The following is a 24071-nucleotide window of genomic DNA, read 5'->3' on the forward strand; positions in this document are numbered from 1 at the left end:
CTCTCACTTCTCTGCATATTTCCTGATTCCATGTTTTGGATATTTGACCCTCTTGTCTTCCTCCTTGATTGTTAGCACGTAGAGGAGTTATGCTCATCTCTGGGGTTCAGGAAGGGAAATAAGGAGATTGGCCAGAGGGTGATAGCTCCAGAGCACAGGCAGGACCATTGGCCTGGCAGGGGATTTAGAAAGCTGCCCCACCCACATTTCAGCCAGTGATGCCTCCCTGGATTCTAGACAGGACTGGAAAATCTGATGAATTAGATCACATCTCAGGAGAGGTCAGAGATGGACAGTCCTGGGTCAAGACTGAGAAAAGGGCAGGGAGAAAAAGGAGAGGGAGAATAGAGACAGGGGAAGGAGAGATGTTAGATTAGAACCTGGAAGCCAAGTCACAAAACCATGAAGCTGTAGGTGAAGCTTGATGATTTAAAGATTGTCTAGATGGCCTCAGTGGTCAGGATTAAAAGTGTCATGGTGACTGTGCTTATGTTCTGAGCAGGACAGGTGCCCAGAGTTTTGGGATTCGTGCAGATAGTCCAGGTCTCCTCACCGGAAGACCGTGAAGAGCCCAGCACCAAGGACTCGGGTTAGGGCTTGGCCTCTAATTATATTATGGTGGAGTGGGGTCAGGGAATAATGTCTAAGTAATAACTTATCATCAATGAGGCAGTAGCTTCCCTTTGCCTTGAAATTTGACTTCACTAGAGGTTGGTCCCTAATCAGCCCTGGGAGTGCTTTGTCCATTGGCTTATCATCCCATGATTTTCTTAGCGTCCTCAGAGCTTGCAAAGCTAATAGATCAAAGGAAGGGTGTCCAGTTAAATTTGAGGTTCAAACAACAAATTTTGTTTTCATACAAGTATTTTCCACATAATATTTGAGATGTATCAGAAAATGTATTTAACTAAATGATCTGCATTTTTATTTACTAATTGGCATCCTACTCAGAAGACATCAGGTCTACCTCCTCAGCATCTGCAAATATAATGGACTGTGGCCACATGACCCCAACTGTCTAACAACCTAGTTAGAAAACCATGGCCCACTGTTAGATGACTTGTCCTGATTTTGGTCTGGCAAACATTTAGGATGAACAGCTAGTTAGAGGCAGATTCTCAAGGTGAACTCCTGTCTCCCCGGCTGTGCTCTTTATCAGTCCTATTTTGAACTGCACTTAAGGGAACTCAGAATATACTCAAGGAACTTGGAGGACACCTCTAACATTAGTGTAAGAAGAGTCTCAAAACAAGTTTCAATTGCTATACTTCTTGTGAAACAAATGATGCTATTCAAAGGAAAAAAATCATTAAATAAATTTCTTTACATAAGCAGCATGAAAACCACCTATGAATTTGAGGGTGCAAATATTCACTGCACAGTGTAGCTTTAGGGCACCAAGAAATAAGAAGGCAGTAATAACAACAAAAGCTACCAAAGCCAATATTTTACTTAAAAATTTTATTGCCCTTTCTGCTTCATGTAGTTCTTGAAGTTTTATGCCATATTTTACAACTCCGATACCTCCTGTATATCTGTAGAAGAAGCTTTGTGGTTGTAGCCCATAGTATTTTTTTCTTTTCCTTTTGAGAAAAACAAACAAACAAATAATAATAATATTTTCTGTTTAGAAGTCTTTCAAAGTATTCTTATCTTTTTAGGATAAAAATTTTGTTTCTTAGCACAGCCAAGGAAACCCTTCTCTTGCTGTCTGCACTACCTCTTGAATACCTCTCTGTTGCCTTCCCAGGAAGGGTCCCCAAATGCCTTGTTCTTCAACATCTCACTGACTTGCAGGAGCACCACCTGTGTCTGGGGATCCCTTCCCTTTCATGTATCATCAGGATAAAATACACTTGGTTATCTCAATCTTTCTTCAATAAAATGCTCATCCATTTTTTTTTACATTGTTCAAATATGTTCCAATTTATCTCCCCCTTTTCATCATCATTTTAATTATCCAACCTAGAATTTAGACATAGCATCAAACCATCACTTAGAACTATGATAAAGAACCAAATTAAATTAACACTTCTTGAGGCAAACATCATTAGAAAATTAGAAACTATTTCACTGGTCAAAGCCTCAGAAGCTCTGTATTCTTGCATTTCCTCACATGCTGTCAGGTTCAATATGGTTTCTTTTTAGTCAACTTGATTGCAGTTTAACACAGTTAGAGGTGAGGAGTAGATGGGAGGGTCTCAATTTTCTCAGCCCATTTGTTACGACAATCACTGTTCAATCTGAAAGACAGTCTTTCAGCTGTCAGTAGAGTCCAGCCACTGTGCTATGTGTCAGGGTCTGCAGAGCATGACACAAATTATTTACTAATGTTTAAGACAGAGCCGATACCTTTGGCAAAGTCAGAAATCAGCAAGAGAACCGAACAATGGATATAAGGTCACTGCTTCCTCATTTAAAATTACAAAGATGATAGAATCAAACACTAAATACAAAATTGAAAAAGAACAGTGACAAGCCTAATTTAACTTCCATAGATCACCTTTTGGTGTTTGTCAATGTTCAAATAAGTTTTTTCTTCTTTCTAAGCAACATAGCATAAATACTTTCTAGTTTCTACATACTTCTAGTAATTAACATTTAAAAACTACCTATAGTATAATTTTGTTGTTCAACTACCACATATTTAAATCATCTTATTACATTTGGATTGCTAAATTTTCAATACTACAGGCAATGCATAGGCATTGACATTCTTTAGGAATTGTTTCTAAAAGTGAATTTTCTGTGTGAAAGATTTTAAGCATTTTTAGTTCTTAACATACATATTACCAACTGAGTTCCCCCCAAAAGCATTTATAATATAAAATGCCATTAGCATAGCAGGACATGAATATTCCATTTTCACTACAATATTGAAGTCATTGATTTAGGAGTTAATTTTAGCTACAAAATGTTGTTTCATCAGTTGATCTATTTAGTGAGTATACACATTATTTCATTTGCTCGTTTAATACTTTTTATCTTTGTCTAAGTTATTTATTCTTATCTTCCCCCCATATTTTTTATTAGTGGGCTTGTGCATTTATTACAAACTTGAAAGATGACTTATTAAAAGCTATATAGTTTTATGTCAGATGTGGGCTGACCCTGACAGAAACGAATAGCTGGAGAAAGAGAGTTCCCAGTCAAGGGAACAAAGGGAAAACTTCCTGGTGCTGTCATTTTAGGGAAATGGCAAGGAGACCTAGGTGCTTTGCACAGGTGATCAGGAGAGACTGTCAGGAGATCAAAGTGGAGAGGGAACCAGGGCAAGATTGCCGGTACCACCCTGCCAGCCATGGTTAACAATGTCTGGTTTTATTCTAAGCATCTCAGAAAGTCATTATGGGTTTTTCTAAAATTCTTTTTTGTTTCATTTCAACATTTTGTTGTGACCTTAGGGGCACACTTTTTTTTGCCTATGGAAGTTTTTCCTTAGCCAGTATTCTATTCCACATGCAACTCACTTTGGAGTATAGAAAATTAATTTGTTATTACTTAAATGCAAACATTTCTTTTTTAAAAAATTTGATTTTTATTTTATATTGGAATATATTTGATTTATAAGGTTGTGTTATTTTCAGGTGTATAACAAAGTGAATCAGTTGTACGTATATCCATTCTGTTTCAGATTCTCTTCTCATATAGGTTATTATAGAATAGACTTCGAAAACAAACCTGTGGTTACCAGAGGGGAAAGGGGGAGTGTAAACTAGGTCCTGGGACCAACACACAGACACAACTATAGATGAAATAGATGACCAATGAAGATTCACTGTGGAACACATGGAATTCTACTCCTTTTTTTTTTTCATGTACACACTCTCTTTGCTTTATCTTCTTCCTCTTTCTCCTCCTCCACCTTCTTTCCTCACAGTTTTCAGTGATCAATAGCAAATCAATCATGATGAGGGCAAGAATTAGTGTTACTGAGGAGGAAAAAATAAAATATGTTGGTATAAGGTTGTCTAAGGTCACACCACTGTCGCGCTGGCTCCGAGCTTGGGGTCAGTCTGGTGTCTTCCTGCCACACCACATAAGGTGGACTTAGCACAGCCGAAGTTTGAAGGAAGCCTCAGCACAAACACCTCCGAGAGTCTTCAAAGCACTCAAAAGAAATCATTGTCTTTTCCCCTATTTAACATTTTGTCTAGATTTTTATTTGCTCTTCATGTCAGGTCATGAGACTAATTCTGCAGCACTTAGGCACGCTTTCCATGAATATATTCACTGCTGTATTTGTCAGATAAAATCCCAGTTACTTTGTATTCTTTTTAGACAATGTGCTTCCTGCTGCGGGTGTGGCGCTCACTCTGGGAACAGGCTTTTAAACAATCATAATTGTTTGGTTTATGATACACCATGAAACTCTAAGACAAAACAGTATTTCAGTAGCATCTGCTGCCACCAATAGAGTTAAGACTTTTGTCAGCGGGGGTTTATGATTGTTTAAAAAAATCACCATAGAGTTAAAATCTAGCCTAAAAGCTGACTGCGCAGGAGCAATTTTTCTGCTATGAAATATACTTTGTAAGTAGCAATAGGTTACTTTTATAATCATTTTTTGTTGTTATTCCCTAACTTAAAACAACTTCAATAAATAAGAAAGGAAAGGCCTCAGCATTTTAATCTATGCTAATGACTAACATCTTCTATTTATCAAAGCTACCCAAAAACTTGGGGAAAACACTTGAGAAGTGTGTGTGTGTGTGTGTGAGTGTGTGTGTGGGAGTGAGTGTGTGTGTCTGTGAGTGTGAGTGCATGTGTGTGAGTGTGTGTGTGTGTGTGTGCGTTAGTCGCTCAGCTGTGTCCCACTGACTGTAGCCTGCCAGGCTACTCTGTCCATGGAATTCTCCAGGCAAGAATTTTGGAGTAGGTTGCCATGCCCTTCTCCAGGGGATCTTCCTGACCCAGGGATTGAACCCAGGTCTCCTGTCACACACTGTTTATGAGGGTGACGGCCCTTTCTGGTATGGGTGATGTACCAGCGCTATGGATTTTATCATTTAATCATGGAATCTTTGATAGGTACAGTTGGAGCTTAACATTGTACATATATGAAATCCTAAACATTTCCAGTACAAAAAAAGAAATGTTTCCAATAGGCCTAGGTGATAAAATAGGAGCATGTGTTTAACATTACACCTGGGAAATCAAATAATTTCAAGCAGTAGGGATAAGCCCGAGTTGTTTCTATGAAGATGCATTCTAAACACTCCAAGAGTGTTGTTTAGTGATTAGTGATTACTAATTAGTGATTAGCTGTTTAGTGATTTAAGAGAATCTCTCAGACTCAGTTATCTGAATGTATGAGATATTGGAGGACGTTTTTATTTTCCACTGAAACAAAATTCAGTCACAAGACCAGGTTGTACTGACATTCATTAGTGCTAAGTGCTCAGAAATGCAAGAGGACTGCTCTCAAAGAGATTGCAATTAATTCTGGAGGAAACAAATTCACAGAAAAAGCAAGTAAATAAGAATTCAAGGCAAATGGAAGGGACTGAGTAGAAAATGGCCATTTGTGTGGTGCATTTTTCTCCTTTTTTCCCCCTTTGGTGGTAGAGCCCCACACCACTTTCTGGAGATGTGTGATGGTCACTCTAAGCAAATTGGAGTAAAGGCTTACTCTGATTATTCCTACCTACTTACTCTGATCACAGCCTGAGTATCCCATGGCAGTGAGACATCCTGGTGTTCCCCACGGGCCTTCCCAGTCTTCCATCCTGACTGCTTCAGAACCCACCAGGTTTGATCTGATGCCCTTGCTTTTTCTTCTATGACATTCTGTATATACCATGTTATAACACTAAACACATACAACTTGAAATTCTTCCAATGTAACCTGTGGGAACACAAAGTATGTCTATTGTGCCCATGACCTAATTCTTTTGCCCAGCACTGTTCTTAGAAGATGGTAGGAGCTTAAATAGTATCTGGTGCGCACATGAATGAATGAATGAATGAACACATAAATGAAAGGAGAGCCACCTCAATGCTGAGAAATACAGTCAATAGATTTCCTCAATAATATCTGAGGATCTCTGGGCTTCCCAGGTGGCGCTAGTGGTAAACAACAACAACAACAACAACAACAAACCTCAGCTGCCAGTGTAGGAGACCTAACAGACACTGGCTCAGTCCCTCGGTCGAGAAAAGCCCCTGGAGGAAGTCTGGTCACCCGTGGCAACCCACTTCAGTATTCTTCCTGGACACGACTGAAGCAGCTCGGAACACACCGTGCATGCATCCGAGGATCTACATTCCTGTCCTCCTGACTTACCTGTGAGAAGCCTTCCTGGCCTTTTGGGAACAGCAAGTGTATTATGGGGGCTTCCCAGGTGGCGCAGTGGTAAAGAATCCTCCTGCCAATGCAGGAGACGCAAGAGACACAGGTTTGATCCCTGGGTCAGGAAGATCCCCTGGAGTAGGAAATGGCAACCCACTCCAGTATTCTTGCCTGGAAAAATTCCATGGACAGAGGAGCCTGGTGGGCTACTGTCCGCAGAGTCAGAGTCGCAAAGAGCTGACTTTGAGAGCACAACTTATCTACGATGATTAGTACTGCTCTTCAAATTCATATATTCCCTTGTCTATAGTTATTAACATCCAGGGACATCTTGCCCTGTTTTATCTTAGGGTTTGTTAGTCTCTTTTAGTGACTTTAACACAATTAGAGATAGCCTCCTCACCTTCCTCAGATCAGCTGTGCAAGATTTAAGCAAGCTTAGTTGTTGCCTTATTTGAACATGAGAATGTTGAATTTGGGGAAGTGCAGATATGCCTCTATGCAAATGTTTGGTGTGAAGGAGAAGGGGCCAATTTCAAGTTAGACAAATCGTGTCTGCCCCTCAGCATAAAATCAACAATTTAGGGGGAAAAGTGAAGGATAAGGGAATGCATGCTTTAAAAAGGCATTTAGATTCTGTAATAACCTAAATGGGAAAAGAATTTGAAAAAGAATAGATACATGTAAGTAATTGAATCATTTTGCTGTATACCTGAAATTAGCAGAATATTGTTAATCAATTCATAGTCAAATATAAAATAAAAATTTTTTTAAAATTTGGTTTTCACTGCAAGAAAAAAAATGTAGCTATGTGTGATATATATTAATTAAATTATTGTGATAATCATTTTGTAATACATACACATATCAAATCATATTGTACACCTTAAACTATTAGTAATATAATGTTATATATCAATTATATCTCAAGTTAAAAGTAAAAAGCATCTGTAGGATCTGTAGCATCTGGAGGAAACCAATATGGCATATAGGACATAGACATTAGAGGATTTGATGCAGGCCAATGACCCCTAGGAACACATAGCTAAGAACCCAAATTACTATTGGTTAGAATTCTCTATCATCCTTTTAAATCTTGACTCTCTTAGATTAGGGGGTAGCAGGTATACAGTGAAAGGCTTATTTCGTTGCAGGTAACTGGAAAAGGCTATGGTTACTTAAGGGTTGAGCAACTGACACAAAATTCTTCAGTATTGAAGCTACAAAATAAATATGAATTTTTCACAAAGGAGTTGAATTCAGTCTTTCTAAAAATGACATTTTATATGCTCTAGAACAAGAGCAAAAGTTTCCCAGAGGTGGGTCTTTTATATAGTCTTATGGTTTAGATTTTTCTGGACAGGTTAGTTTCTGGGACATAATGTTACTCCTTGTATATATTAGAGCATCTTAAGAAGACAGAGACAGGCCAGGAAAAGCCAGTCTTGCTTTAGTATGAGTAGTAAAATGTATTTTTAAATTTCCCTTTGAATGACTAGTTTCATGTCATTAAAAATGTCTTAAAGTAGCAGACATTTTCAAATTCCTTGGTGTCTCTTTAGTATTAGGTAGTCAGGGAGAGAGAAGGACTAGAATTAGAATCTAAAAGTATGCATGTCTAGAACTGACAACTGCTAGGAGCTTTGCTCTACATGGGAGCAGGGAAATTTTAACCCCTACAGTATAAGAAATAGAATCTTCTTATTCTTGTGAGTGTGCAGTTTCCTTACTTATCTTCAAAAAAAAAAATAGTAATTTGGATCCAAAGAGATAGCTGGAACTTGGTCTGTGATAAACTCTGTAAAATTCAGGGACTTACAGTAATGAGTGTCACTGTTTCCTTGATATACAGATCATATACTTTATTATTCTAACACAGAAACTTGCTAAGAAAAAAGAAAACAAATTAAAACTTTAAATAAAGCAAAAAGAAAAGAAGAAACTTCTAAAACAAAATATTAAATGCTCATAAATGGTTCTGAGAAATATGGAGAAACAAACTCTATCCTATCTCTACCACCAAACGCAACTATAAATCCTAGACAGAAGGCATGAAGCAGCTACCTGAGGACTCTGAAAACTAAATGGTCTTTTACAAAAATTAAATAAAAATGAATAGTAGACCTAAATGTAAAACAAGCAAACAAGCAAGAAAAAAGAAAAAATAACAGAAAATCTAAGTAACCTCGGTGTTAGGGCTGGATTTTAGGTACAACACCAAAAACACGATCCATAAAAGAAAAAGCTGATGAATTGAGCTTTAATAATTTTTTTAAAGACCTCTGCTCTGTTAAAAGCACTGCTGAGAGGATGAAAAGACAAGTCACAGACTGAGAGAAACTGTCAGAAAATGTCTGCCTGATAGAGGAGATGTGTCCAAAATATACAAAGAGCTCTTAAATCTCAGCTATAGGGAAAAAAAGTTTTAAAATGAGCAGGATACATAACACTAAAGATGTTGCTAATAAGCTAAGAAAAAATGTTCAACATCATTTATCTCAAGGAAATATAAAGTAACAATGAGATACCACGATCTACCTATTGAAGTGAACATTGAAAGTGAAGTCGCTCAGTCGTGTCTGACTCTTTGCGACCCTGTGGACTGTAGCCTACCAGGCTCCTTCATCCATGGGATTCTCCAGGCAAGAATACTGGAGTGGGTTGCCATTTCCTTCTCCAGAGATCTTCCCGACCCAGGGATTGAACCTGGGTCTCCCTCATTGCAGACAGACACTTTACCGTCTGAGCCACCAGGGAGCCCCATGATCTACCTATTAGCATGGCTACAAAAGACTTTTCTAAGTGAGAATACCAATCACTAGCAAAAACATGAGATAACAAGAACTCTCATTAATTGCTGGTGCAAAATGGTACAGTTTGCAAAACATACTGGTGGTTTCTTAGCAAGACAAATATTCTCTTAACAAGTGATCTAGAAACATGATCTAAGTAGTTAGGCAAATGAATTGAAAAATTATATCCACACAAAAGCCTGAACACTAATATTTAGTCACTTTATTTATAATCTCTAGAAACTAGAAGGAGCCAAGAAGTCCTTTAATATGTGCAGATTGCTAAACTGTTACACAATCATACAATGGAACACCCTTTGGTGATAAGAACAAATAAGGTATCAGTCCATGGAGACATAAATGAATACCAAACTTGTACTGCTAAGTGAAAGAAGCCCGCGTGAAATACTACATACTGCCTGATTATTTATATGAACTGTGGAAAAAATAAACCCAGAGAGATGGCAGATGAATGGTTGCCAGGAAAAAAGTGGAAACTGTGACATTTTATTTTCTTGGGCTCCAAAATCACTGCAGACCATGACTGCAGCCATGAAATTAAAAGATGCTTGCTCCTTGGAAGAAAAGCTATGACAAACCTAGACAGCATATTAAAAAGCAGAGACATCACTTTGCCAACAAAGGTCCGTATAGTCAAAGCTATGGTTTTTCCAGTAGTTATATATGAATGTGAGAGTTGGACTATAAAGAAGGCTGAGCATAGAAGAATTGATGCTTTTGAATTGTGATGCTGGAGAAGACTCTTGAGAGTCCCTTGGACAGCAAGGAGATCAAACCAGTCAATCCTAAAGGGAAATCAACCCTGAATACTCATTGGAAGGACTGATGCTGAAGCTGAATCTCCAATACTTTGGCCACCTGATATGAAGGACTGACTCATTGGAAAAGACCCTGATGCTGGGAAAAACTGAGGGCAGGAGGAGAATGGATGACAGAGGATGAGATGGTTGGATGGCATCACCGACTCAATGGACAGGAGCTTGAGAAAACTCTGGGAGACAGTGGAAGCCTAATGTGCTGCAGTTCATGGGGTCGCAGAGTCGGACTTGACTTAGCAGCTGAACAGTGCTGCTTTGGTGATAAAAACAAATGAGCTGGTAAAATTAAAAAGATATATAATCTGGAAATCTTTCATAGAAAAATGACATATTTCATATATGACAATAATTATTTGAATAACTGCACATTTCCCATCAAAAATATGGAGGCCAAATGACATAGAAGAGCTTTTTTAAGATTCAGAAAAGACAGGATTATCAAAATGGGATTTTATAAACAGAAAAAATAACCTTCATGAATGAGAATGAAATAAATGTTCTCAAATAATGACAACTAAGAGAATTTGTTGTTATAAGACAAGATCTAAAAGAAATGCTAACCTAAGTTCTTCAGACACTAGGAAGAAATTTGGAATACCAGGAATAAAGAAAGAATAATATAAATGTTCTGCTTTATACATAAATATAATAATCTATTTTTACTCTTGAAAACTTTGAAATATGCTTGACAGCTGACACATGATTGTGCCATTGTCTGATGAGTTTTCAATGTATGTAGATACTACAACTACAATATGAACAAGTAAGAATAAAGATACCCAAATAAGAGTAAGTTTTCTTCATTAAACTTGAATTATAAAAATAGACTAAAAAGTTAAATGTATATATAGTCAAAAATGAATGGATAAGTAAAAATAGAATACTAAAAAGAATCACAGAATCCAAAAAAAGAATGAAAGGAGTAACAAGGAACAATACAACTAAGGAAATTTAAAAAAAAATGAATAATAAAATGGTACGCCTGTATCCAAATATAATGATAATTTCATTAGATGTAAATGGTCTAAATGCACAAATTAAAAGGCAAGATTATGTTGTCATAATCATATATGTAGTTTGCAAAATCAATCTAATCCATCATACTAATGGACTAAAGAAAAAGAAATAGAATACAATACAATCCTATCAATGCATGTAGACAAAAACTGAAATGTATTCAACACTCATTCATGAAAACAACAGTAAACTAGGGATAGAGGAAAACTTCTTTAACCTTGTAAATGGTATATTAAAACATCACCAGTTAACATAATGGTAACTGGTTAAAAGCTAAATTCTTACCACCTAGAATTGGGAGCAAGGCAAGGATGTAATAAAGAATATTACTCAGTGTTTGGTGTTTGATTGATAACAGTTTTTAAGCACCACCCTTAACTTTTGCCCCACATTTGGTAAAGACATAAAGTCCAGGCAATGACCTTCAGGTAAAGCCTTGATCCACACCCCCCTCACAGCCACAATGAAAGCCAAGGTAGTCTCCTTTCATTGCTCAAGGCATTTTGAGGCCAGATTTGGAAGCTTACTCTGCTTTCCCCCAGAGAGCTTCAGGTATGTGAGTAGTAAATGTTTTCATACTGCCTTGATGCATGTGTGGCATCATCAGTCTTGACAAAAGAACCAAATTTGGGGTGGGGCAGTCCACTGAAATTCTGTGAGATTACTATAACAATTGCTTGTGTACAGAATCTCATGGAATCTACAACAAAGCTCATTGAACTAATGTGAATTTAGCAAGATTTCAGGATACAAATTCAGTCATTTCAAAAAATGAATTGAATTGCATTTTTATGTATAAGCAATAAACAAACAGGAACCAACATATTTTTTAAAGTATGTTTATTATAACTCCAAAAATAGGAGATGTGTAGATATAAAGCTAACAAAATGTGTATGGAATCTACATGCTGAAAAACCAAAGTCAACCAACCAAACCAAAAAAAAAATACCTCTTTGAAGAAGGCATAAATAAATGGAGAGACATCATAATATTTTCATGAAAGGAAGACTCAGTACAGTTAAAATGTCAGTTCTGTCTAAATTTCTCTACAATTGTAACACAATTCCAATAAATATACCAGAATCATTGTAGATACAGAAAAAAACCTAATTCTATGATTTAAACACAAAGTAAAAAGAATAAAATGCTTTAAACAATTTTGAAAAAGAAGAGCAAAATTGAAGGACTTACATTGTCCAATTTTAAGAATTACTGTGAATTTAATCAAGAAAATATGATATTGACAAAAGGATAAACACTTAGATCAACAGAATAGAATCTACAAACAGATCCAGAAAATTGATTTTTAACAAAGATTGAGGAACTAATGGAAAATGTATACTATTTTGCCAAGTAATATTGGAACAACTGGGCATATATGTGCAAAACAATGGACCTCTGCCTAAACATCACACTTTATACAAGAATTAAGTAACTATGGAAGACAGACATAAATGTAAAATGTAAGACTATAAAATTTCCAGAAGAAAAAATAGAAAGCCATTGTAATCTGAGGTTAGCAAAGAGTTCTTAGATAAGACAACAAAAACATGATACATAACTTTTAAAAATGGTCAATTGGACTACGTTAAATTTTTTTTAAGTTTTCTTTGTAAAAGAGAATGAAAAGACAAGCTGCAGGTTGGAAGAAGCTCTTTGCAGTTCACACACCTGACAAAGGGCTTGTATTTAGTGCATACAAAGAGAACTCTTAAACGCAACAGCAAGAAAGCAATCTAATTAAAAATATGGGGGAAGAGCTTCAAAAAACACTTCACTAAAGAGGATATACAGATGGCAAATAATTACATGAAATATACTCAACATCATTAAGCATTAGGGAAATGCAAATTAAAACCATTTTGAGATACCATTCCACACCTATAAATTAGAAGAGCTAAAATTATAAAAAAAGGAATAGTTATAATGAAAACACCAAATGTGGGCAAGGGTACAAAGCAATTGAATCTCTCATTGCTGGTAGGAATGCAAAATGGTAGAGTCATTCTTGAAAAAAGTTTGGCATTTCTTATAAAGTTTAGTGTACACTCAGACTTCCCTGTAGCTCAAATGGTAAAGAATCTGCCTGTGAGGCAGGAGACCAGGGTTCAATCCCTGGGTTGGGAAGTTCCTCTGGAGAAGGGAATGGCAATCCACTCCAGTATTCTTGCCTGGAGAATTCCATGGACAGAGAAGCCTGGCCGGCTACAGTCTGTGGGGTCACAAAATGGTAGAGTCATTCTTGAAAAAAGCTTGGCATTTCTTATAAAGTTTAGTGTACACTTACCTTATAACCCAGTAATCCCACTCATGGGAATTTTCTCAGAAAAGTAAAAACTTTTTTTCACACAAAAATGTGTACATGAATATGAAAGAAGCTCTCTTCATAACCACTGAAAGCTAAGCTAAAAACAATCAAGTGTCTTTCAGTGGGTGAATGAATAAGCAAATTGCGGTTTGTCTATATAATGCATAATTATTCAACAATAAAAAGGAGGAAGTTATTGATGAATACAAGAACTTGGAGGAATCTCAAAGGTGTTATGCTGCTTGAAAGAAGTGAATTTTCAAAAGGTTACATATTACTTGATTTCATCTATAAGAAGCACTCAAAAACTGTTTCTATGTTATCTGGCTCCCCAAAGGCATGAGTGGAGGAGGGAAGAAAAGGAAAATTTTTGGAATCAAGAAAGTTGCTAAAGTGTACATCAAAAAAAAAAAAATTTTTTTTTTTTACTGTGTGTTTAGTTTAAAAAATAAAGCAAAACCCCTATATTCCAGCTTCTAATTTCTTTGGAACAAAATTTTGATGAAAGATTTATTTCCTATATACTTCCTATAACATACATCTAAGTCGCTGTCTTAATATTTTTAACCACTATTAATTAGTTCATTCTGATTTTAGTCAAAGGCTTTATGCACTGTTGGGGGAAATGCAGAATCTTGCAGCCACTATGTGGAAAAAATACAGAAGCTCCTTTTAAAAAAATTAAAAATAGAACTACTATATGATCCAGCAATCCTACATCTGGGTATATACCCAAAAAATTGAAATTGGGATATTGAAAAATATCTGCACACCATGTTTATTGCAGCACTATTCACAAATGTTAAGATATCAAAACAGTTTAAATGTTTATCAACAGATGAATGGATAAAGGGTGGTATACACATACAACGGAATATTACTCAAAGTTAAAAAGAAGGAAATCCTGCCAATTGCAACAACCTGGAAGAATCTTGAGGACGTTATGCCTCTGTGCTTTCCATGACATTTGGGATGTCTTTTCCTTCACTTCTCTGATAGCACTTGCCCAACGCTGTGTATCCATCTGCCCAGTTGTTTAACAACAGCTGAACATCCTCCTCTGTGCTCCTTCCACAGGTTGTAGGTCTCCCTGACCTAGTTTTAAAAATGGCCTTGCATTTACTTAATTTCACGTCCATCTCCCCAGGAGGCATGAGAGAGGGCTAGATCTACAGGGCCTTGGCATCTAGTACTTATGCATAAAAGCGTAGAGAGGGACTTCCCTGATAGTCCTGATTTTGGATGCATGCAACAGTAAAGTGAGCGGCAGCTGGAATCAAGGTCTTAGGTTCTTGGACTGGGAGTCCTACCCGCTGGACCACTGGGGCCAGCAATTAAGGCCCGAGTCCATAGTCCTTGCGTGCCTAGTCAGGAACACTCAGGCGAGGAGGCAGAAGGTAAAGAGTAAAGCAAAAATTCATTGAAAAGAGCACACAGAACACGCACAGGTGAACTCAGAGAGAGAACCACGCCTTCGGGGAGTTTACATTCTTTGTAAGGACACAGTTTCCAGGTTTCTCTCTTCTCTCAGGCCAGTCGTCCTGCTTTGTCCCATCACCTGGCTCATTTGTCTCAGGGCTCTCTGCTGGGGTGCACACACGCCCCTCAACCAAGATGGATCTTGAAGGCTTCTGTGAGGAATAAGACTCATTATGGCCTGGCATCATCACCTGACTTTTGACCCCAAAGAGCCTTTGTGCAATGTATACTGTCTCCTTTGTCCTAAAAAGAAGTGGGGAGTGGAACTCCCTTAATCCTTCACTTAAACAGGGTTTTGTCTCTCTTTGTCCTTGACATGATTATCACCTTAAGATGTTTACAAGAGACAAAGACTGGTCATTGCCTTGTTTCTGTTGTTACTTCCATTTTGGAAGACTAACAGGAGGCTGGTTGTAAATTTTTCAATTGGAGTGCACTTATCTGTCTTAGGAAATGCAAACTAGTTGTAAATGTCCAGCCTGGGGCCCATCTATCTCCTACCTCAGTCCCATGGCTAAGTCTTTGAGCTCCCAATGCAGAGGCCCAGGCTCAGTCCCTGGTAAGGGAAGTAGATCCCACATGTCACAACTAAGACCTGGTATGTCTAAGTAAATATTTAAAAATAAAACAAAAATGTAGAGAAGAAAACAGTACTGAAAAAGAAAAGACCAAAATGATATAGTTCTTGTATATCACTCATATAGTCAGAAAAGAAATGTGCAATACAAAATAAACTCTCACCTTTAGAAAATATAAATTTAAGCCTAAAACTGAAGCAGATAAAAACCTAGAAGAATTTTTGGTGAAGGTTACTAACCTGTTGTTAGACAGGTGGCCCTGAATTATTTAGGTTGTCCCAATATAATCACATGAGCTTTTAAAAGCAGAGCGAAAAGACAGACAAAGTCAAGGAGATTGGAAGCATGTCAAATACATGTGGAAAGAGAAGTAACTGAATTCTGTTTGTGTGTGCTAAGTTGTGTCCAACTCTTTGTGACTCCAATTCTGACAACATCCTAAATCAGCTGGGCAGTAGATTCTCCACTCCAGAAAGGAACAACCTTGCCAACACTTTGCTTTGAACTTGTGACACCCTAAGCAGAGGACTGTCAAACCACACTGTGCTTGGACCTCTGACCCACAGGAGAAAGAGTGAGAAAACAAGTAGTGTTGTTCTAAGCTGTATTAAATTTGTGCTAATTCGTTATGTCGGCAATAAAAAACAAATACAGTTCTTTCATTGCTAACCCAAAGTCTGTGTTGTGAGATATCACGCCATGTTTCTCAGCCCTTTGGAGCAGTTGTAGGGATTTAAACGTGCTAATATTTCTGAGCGCGTGCACACTGCCTGGCACATGTTATCACTGTGCGTACGTTTGTTAACCAGCTGAAGAAACGAGAACATGTTGGCTTCTCCTTGTGCTCCCATGTGGGCGTGTGCTCAGTCACTTCAGTCCTGTCTGACTCTTTGTGACCCTATGGACAGCCAGGCTCCTCTGCCCATGGGATTCTCCAGGCAAGAATACTGGAGTGGGTTGCCACGCCCTCCTCCAGGGGATCTTCCCAACTCAGGGACCAAAACTACATCTCCCACATTGTGGGTGGATTTGCCCCTGCTGGGCCAGCAGGGAAGCTCTCCACCTCCCAACCTCAGCCCAGATCAAGCACAGAGCCTGCCACACCTCCTTTCTAGGCTGGACTAATATGCTCACCTTTCTCCTCCTCTCACACCAAACTTCAGCAGCTGCAGTTGGGTTTGGGGCCAGGGGAGAAATGATTGCAAGTTCTTGCTTATTCATGTAATGCTTAAGGAGCATGTGCCCAGCACTAGTTTAAGTATTTTTAAAAAGTATTTTGAAAAGTATTTAATATTTTCTGAAGAGTAACCCTTAATCAACACAAAAGTAGGTAAGAAATAATATCTTACTTGGGCTTCCCTGATAGCTCAGACAGTAAAGAATCTGCCCGCAATGCAGGAGACCCGGGTTTGATCCCTGGGTCAGGAAGATCCCCTGGAAAAGGGAATGGCTACCCACTCCAGTATTCTTGCCTGGAGAACCCCATAGACAGAGGAGCCTGGCGGGCTAGCGTCCATGGGGTTGCAAAGAGTCAGACTAACAATATCATACTTGTTCCACAGTTAGAAGTTAGGAAATGTGCCCAAATTCCTCAGACAGAGGCGGAGTTGGAGTGCCAGCCAACACAGCATCTTGTTCCAGAGCTGCTCATAATTAAGCCCTGCTCTAGAATCACACACACACAAACCCTCAGTAATGTTCATCTCTGAACCAGAAATCAATCTAACAATCTAGATTCCTCTTTCCTAACAGCCTGAGAGACAGCCAGCTGGGACCAGAGATGGCCAATGGCCTTTCCCGTCACACACCAGGCAGGTGGCAGAGGGAGGCACTGCGCTGCTGTCCTGCCTCCTCCGCCGCAGCGCTCACGGAGCCCCAGGTAGGGGCCTGCTTCAGAGACAGAAGTAGCAGTTGACGCTTCTTCCCGCTCTGTGCTCCCAGCATCGTCAGTGCACAGGCCTCAGGTCTGTGACCACTGGGCTACTCAGCCAGCTTTGCTTCAATGTTTCTCCTATTCTGGCCACTGAGCCCACTATGCTTCAGAAAGATGATTCCGTTTTCAATGCAACTGAAGTACATTCAGTTCAGCTGTATTTCACTCTTTCTATTTCATAAGAGACTCTATAAATTGAATTAGAGTTGACATCTTTACCAGAATTGAAGAATTAATGTTGGGGGAAAAAATATGATAATACTGATGTTCAATGTTGCAGTTTAGATTGGTGATCACTACATTACATGTGATGTTCATTATGTTTATTGCTAAAAGAAATGCCACCCTCCTAATTCTGAATGTGGAATAAGTGTTTAAATCTTTAAACAGCTGCACTGTAAAATTTTAGAGGCTTGCCTGAAGATAACCTTTTTATGTGTGTGTGTGTGTTTGTCATCTAAGTGTCTACACCAGTACAGGAGGTTGTGTCTGCTGGAAGACCCTTGAATTAAGCTGGAAAACTCCATAGAAAGCTTGTTTGCATTGGTGAGATTCTTCATTACCTGGAGTTTGCTAAAGGGTTTTCCTGAAAATGATACAAGGACATGCAACATAATATGAAAAGTGATCCAAATATTTATGCACAGTTCAGCAATGCCTTCCCCATCATATTACCTCATTTTCAACATAGCCCACATACTTGACCTGTTTGTCAGTTATAAAAATGCACAACTCCAGTCTTCTGTTATGAAGGACCATTGACCAACAGCCTCGCTACTGTCCTCGGAACACAAAGCTGAGGTTGCAGACAGCATCCGTCCATTGTCTGAGCACAGCAGGCTACTGGCACACATCCATTCCCATGAGATACAGGATTCTTCTAACAGCTTTGGCGCAAGGCTTCCCTTTAAGAAACTTTCTTCTGAGTTTTGGCCCTGGCTTCTTCCTATCCAATTCTCTTTCCTTCCTCTTCCATAACAGTAGTTAGACCTGTATCATGATTTGATCACTCTTTTTGACTCAGTTAGATTTCATCAATAGTCACCAGAGCTTTTAGCTGTAAACTTTCAAGCTTTCAAAAAGAGTAATCTACAGTTAATATGGGATATTTGCTTTTTCTTTCTGACTTACTTTGCTCTGTATAACCATCCACCTCATCCTTTACCATCCATCCACCTTTGCTCATCCACCTCACTACAACTGACTCAAATTCATTTCTTTTTATGGCTGAGTAATATTCCATTGTATATATGTACCTACAACTTCTTTATCCATTCATCTGTAGATGGGCATTTAGGTATATGTATAGCTGATTCTGTTGTACAGCAGAAACCAACATAACACTGGAAAGCAATTATTCTTTGATTAAAAATAAATTTAAAAAATAAAAAAACTGTCCTCCCAATGGGGACAAAAAAAGAGTAATTTACAATTCTAAATGCATAGTCTTTTGCCCTTAACTAACTTCCTCCTTACCCTTCTACAGTACGACTTTGTTTTCATAGTACTTTATACATTCCAGTGTTACTATACTTTGTATTTACCATGTAGTATTATCCCCAATGGGCTTCCCTCGTAGCTCAGCTGGTAAAGAATCTGCCTGCAATGCAGGAAACCCTGGTTCAACTCCTGGGTCGGGAAGATCCTCTGGAGAAAAGACAGGCTACCCACTCCAGTACTCTGGGACTTCCCTGGTGGCTCAGATGGTAAAGAATCCACCTGCAAAAGGGAGACCTGGGTCTGATCCTGGGTTGGGAAGATCCCCTGGAGGAGGGCATGGCAACCCACTCCAGTATTCTTGCCTGGAGAATCTCCATGGACAGAGGAGCTTGGCTACAGTCCTTGGGGTCACAGAGAGTCAGACACGACTGACCAACTAAGCACAGCACCGCAGCATTATTCAGAACACATGTGCTAAATTTCAAGGCCCACCTTTAGTCTAAATAACATTACGTACATGGGCCACATCTTACGTGGATCTCTCTTTATACCTAGAACTGTGCCGAGAGCACAAAATATCCTCAATGACTTAATGTTTCCTAAATGGATAATGGATAAGTGACATCTGAAATGACCCTTTGAAACTCCAAAATCTTGATATTGGCTCCATTCATTTCTGTATCTGTCACTTTCTCATGAACCATAGTATAAATAAAATCTGGAGCTTCCATGAGCTGCCCCAAGATCCTACCTAAGATCATTAGAATTGCCGTGAGGAAGAATGGAAACATATTCCATTTTTCCTGAGGTAGTTCAAAAAATCTATTAATGCTTTTGTTTACCCTACAGGTAATATTCAGAGCCTTGAGAAAGATTCTAGACAGTTTGAATATTATATCTTCCGGTTTAGTGCTTTAATATCTGTGTTTTGGAATTAAATTGTACTTTCTTTTTAAAAAAAACAAATTTAAATAAAAATCTCTTATTTAAAAAAATTTGCATTTTTCTATAACAGATGCTGGCCACTTAAAAATATTAGCATTTGATTAGAAACACACACACAAAGTTTTGTGCTTCTTACACTTTAAGGAGAATGGGAAAAAAAAAACAACTATCCAGCTACTTGAAGAAACAGGAAGCTGAACTTCAGAGATTCAAAGGAACTCTGTGACCTCTCTCTGCACAGTGAGCAGTTGAAGCACCCAGGGGTCTTGACTGGTGCAGGTTATTGAGCTGGGCAGTGACCAGGCCTGAGTTAGAATGTAGGTGCCATGGCTCCTGGTAATGTGTCTTTTCTACCCACGTGCCCTGGACCCTGCAGGGAGATTATGGAAGGAGGTGAGGCTGTACAAGGCAGAATGGAACTGCTTTCATCTGTTTTCTGTAAAATGCTCCCACATATGATCTCATCTGAAGAAAGGATTTTGAACCTAACAAGTTACACCTCACCCTTTAAAGGTATAATGCTTTCCAAACAAGGCAACATTCAATTACTGGCATAATGTACATAGAAAGTACACAGGGACTGTCACTCTAGAAAGAATTTGTACGATTCCATCAATAACCCAAAAGACAAGGTCTGAATGCAAGTCTCTCAATGTAAGCAATGGATGAGTTTGATCTTAGTGACTTTTTTTTTTAATACTCAGTGCTAATTGGGTTATCTTGGAAGGCGGACTATCTCTTAGCACAGATTCTGCTTAGAAAGAGAACCTGCTTCTTACTGACTCGAGGCCAAGCCACTTTGCTCAGCTAGAAATGTTTCCATTTCGTTTAAGTACATGAAGTATGTCCTATTTTACATTGTATTTACCATCATGGGTAAGGAGGATAAAAGAGAGAATTCAGTAAGTAACCAACTCTGCTACTTGATCTGCTCAAACACTTAACTTCTTACGTTTCCCTAAGAGGAGACTTCCAAGCTTTTCTTCTGGTTGATTCTATCTTTAATTTTTATTTTTTCATAGAATATATGGATGGGTGAATTCTCTTTTTTCTCTCCTGATCTTTAATTTCCTTGTTTGAACAGAGAAAACTTATATTGTAATTGGATAAGTACATTCAAATTGACTTAAGTGGCTAGAAACATAGGGAGAATAAAAAGATGCACATAGTGAAGAAAAATTGGATGATGTAGATTTACACGTAAGTGTATTTCCTGGTGGCTCAGGCATAAATAATCTGCCTGAAGTGTAGGAGACCTGGGTCAGGAGGCCTCCTGGAGAAGGGAGTGGCTACCCACTCCAGTATTCTTGCCTGGAAATTTCTATGGACCAAGGAGCCTGGCAGGCTATAGTCTGTGAGGTCACAGAGAGTCAGACACACTGAGAGACTAACACTTTCACAGATGCTCTGAGCAAATGCTAACGCTTCCAGAATCATAGCAGCTTTCCTAAATTAATGCTTGCAGTTTTATAATCTAACACTTTTCATCTCCTTCTCTCATGGTTGATTATAATTTTTCTGGAAAAAATCTTCACCCATTAAAAGACTTGTTATTTACAGGTATCTAACAGAACCCAGATGTCTCAGTGGCAAAGAATCCACCTGCCAAAGCAGGAGATGGGGGCTCGATCCCTGGGTGGGTAAGATCCCCTGGAGAAGGAAATGGCAACCTGCTCCAGTCTTCTTTCCTAGATAACCCCGTGGACTTAGGATCCTGGTGGGCTACAGTTCATGGGGTCGCAAGTAGACAGGACTGAGCAACTGAGCTCACACACAGCACTCACACACAGGCAACAGAACCTTAAAGGACATCACCAAAATAAACGAATTTGGTAATATGAGCTGCACATTCGCTAGAAAATTTGCCATATGCTGGGAACAGATTGCTTAGTCTAAGCAGGGGTCATTGCACAAATAAGGGATAAAAGTTGATGAGAAACCAGCCAAGGCTCTGATTTAGTACCACTTTCCTGCAGCCATAATGGTTTAGAGATAGCATTTTCCCAATAGTCTGCAATGACCCCAATGGGATTTTCCCCCTTAGGCTTATTCTATTTGCTCTTGGTAATGTACTGTGCTCTGAGTGTGTAATTCCTATGGGAAGAGTCAAATAGAACTGGGGAAATGCTCCTGGAAAAAGTTTGCTTAGCAAGAGCTGGACTGGTGTCGATGTACAAAGCCAGCCCTCTACACTCTTGCATGGGTTACTGTGACTGCTTCTCCCAGGGAAATTCCTGAAGAAAGGTGGCAGACAGAGGCTGGTTACTATGCTGTCCCAGTCTCCACGGATGAGGTAAGTCCTAAGGTCAGCCAAGAGCCCCAGCATGTGATGCCAGAGAACCGAAAAAGAACTCTCAACACCTCCTTGTAAACGCCGCACTAAGAGATGTCACCAAGCCTAGCATGATTCTGGGAGCCCAAGGGACAATCCTTCTTAGCACCTTCTGATAAAGCTCAAGACTTTCAAAAGAATTTACTTCTTTTTTTAGCCAACAACTGATGATAGACTCCAGAGTCTCTTTTTTTAGAGCACTTACTAAGAAAATTAAACAATTATAAATCTTCCTCTGTTCCTCTGAGATATATTCTTAGGTATCTGCATCTCCTGGGCTTCCCTGGTGGCTCAGTGGTAGACTCCGTCTGCCAATGCAGGAGACACGAGTTAGATCCCTAGGTCTGGACGATCCCCCAGAGAAGGAAATGGCAACCCTCTCCAGTATTTTTGCCTGGGAAATCTGACAGACAGAGGAGCCTGGTGGGCTACAGTCCACGGGGTCACAAAAGAGTTGGATACACCTTAGCAATGACACAACAACCATCTCCAGCTCCTATAAACCAGGAGCGTCTTTCTCAAGAGCTTGAAGGTCATTCAATCAAAAAGTAATCATCAGAATAGATAAGGCCTTTGCCTCCTAGTCTCTGAGGGAAGACAGACTCCTAATTTTAGTAACTGGTAGCTAGCAGACACAACTGGCTTTATCATTTTACTGACCAACCTGACCTTCTTACCTACATTTTGTGATTTTTTTTCTTACCTCTCTGACTATACCTGAGTCCCTGCTTACTCCCCCTCCCACTCCCTCAATCTTTCTTTAAAACGCCCAGTTACCTCTGGAACAAAGCTCTTCCCTCTATACTCAGTAGTTATTGAGTAGGATCTCACCCAGGACCAGGGGAAGCCTCGCGATAATGACACCTCTTAGTCCCAGAATCAGTTGTAACATTTTAGAACTTTATAGATGTTCTAAGACTCAGCTCTGAACAAGGGAAAGTAGCAATGGAGATTTGATGGCTATCTCTGCAGTTCTAAAAGAAAAATAGCAGTTACGTCTCTTGAATTTAAAATACTCAAAATACACATTGACATGGAAATGTTAACCCGCTTCACTATTCTTGCCTGGAAACTTGCATAGAGAGAGGAACGTGGAGCGCCCCAGTCCGTGGGTCATAAAAAATCGCACACAACCGGTGGACTGAGCACAATGTAACCAAAAGTGGGATCTGGCTACTCACCCCTCCAAAGCCAAAAGAGAAACTAGGTTGGTGGAAAGGAAAGTGTGCTTTATTTTGTATGCTGACCACTGGTGTGTGAGGGAGGATGATGCCATCCAAAGGCCAACTCCACTACTGACAGCCAGTGGGCAAGAAATTCTATGGACAAAGAGAGGGGGATACATGCAGAAACAACACAGTCAGCTTACAGTCATCTTGAAATGGAGCATCTGTGGTCTGACCACGTCATCTTGACTGTTTCAAGTACGGTTCATCTTCAGTTCCCTGGCCGGTTTGTTTCCATTTCTTTCAGGTCCGTTCTCAGAACGTGGCCGCTGACGTCATGGCTGCAGCCTGGCCATCGAGCAGCTACGCGCTTCTGCCCGGGGTCAGCGTCTGCGCGGGGTCAGCGTCTGCCCGGGGTCAGCGTCTGCGCGGGGTCAGCGTCTGCGCGGGGTCAGCGTCTGCCCGGGGTCAGCGTCTGCGCGGGGTCAGCGTCTGCGCGGGGTCAGCGTCTGCCCGGGGTCAGCGTCTGCGCGGCAGCACACCCGGCGGGGCCCTGAGTCCTGTCCTCTGCCTTTGAGGGGGAACTGGAGGTCCTCGGCCGTGCTTAAAGACCGCAGTACTGTTGTTTGGTCTCCTTTGTTTTCCTTTTTTTCTGCATTTTCTCACTTCTCTGATTAAACTTATCTTTGGCTAAAGTTTTTCCACAGGCAAAAGGCAGGCAGAGGACATGGCGGGCAAGGACCATAGTGTCCTTCTCTGTTTCAGTACTTCAAACTGACAGATTACCGTTACTGATTTTAGTAATGCAGTTTTCTCAACATGGCAGGAGCCATGTCTTCTTGGCATTCCCAGGAGAGTGTGGAACAGATGCTAAATAGAAATTATCTAAATTGAATTTAAATCTTTATCTCACTAAAATATGCACAACATTTGAAAATCATAAAACCAG

General features: G+C 39.5%; 1 long non-coding RNA gene across 1 annotated transcript; it reads right to left on the reverse strand.

The window, feature by feature from the left end:
• Positions 1-1444: 1444 nt before the first annotated feature.
• On the reverse strand, positions 1445-23510 carry LOC110137219 (uncharacterized). Its single transcript, XR_011486611.1, has 2 exons — positions 23326-23510; positions 1445-1583 (listed from the first exon to the last, which is right to left on the reverse strand). It is a non-coding gene; the product is annotated as an uncharacterized lncRNA (long non-coding RNA).
• Between the last annotated feature and the right edge of the window lie 561 nt (positions 23511-24071).

The sequence above is a fragment of the Odocoileus virginianus genome, unplaced genomic scaffold (assembly GCF_023699985.2).
Source record: "Odocoileus virginianus isolate 20LAN1187 ecotype Illinois unplaced genomic scaffold, Ovbor_1.2 Unplaced_Contig_34, whole genome shotgun sequence".
NCBI lineage: Eukaryota > Metazoa > Chordata > Mammalia > Artiodactyla > Cervidae > Odocoileus > Odocoileus virginianus.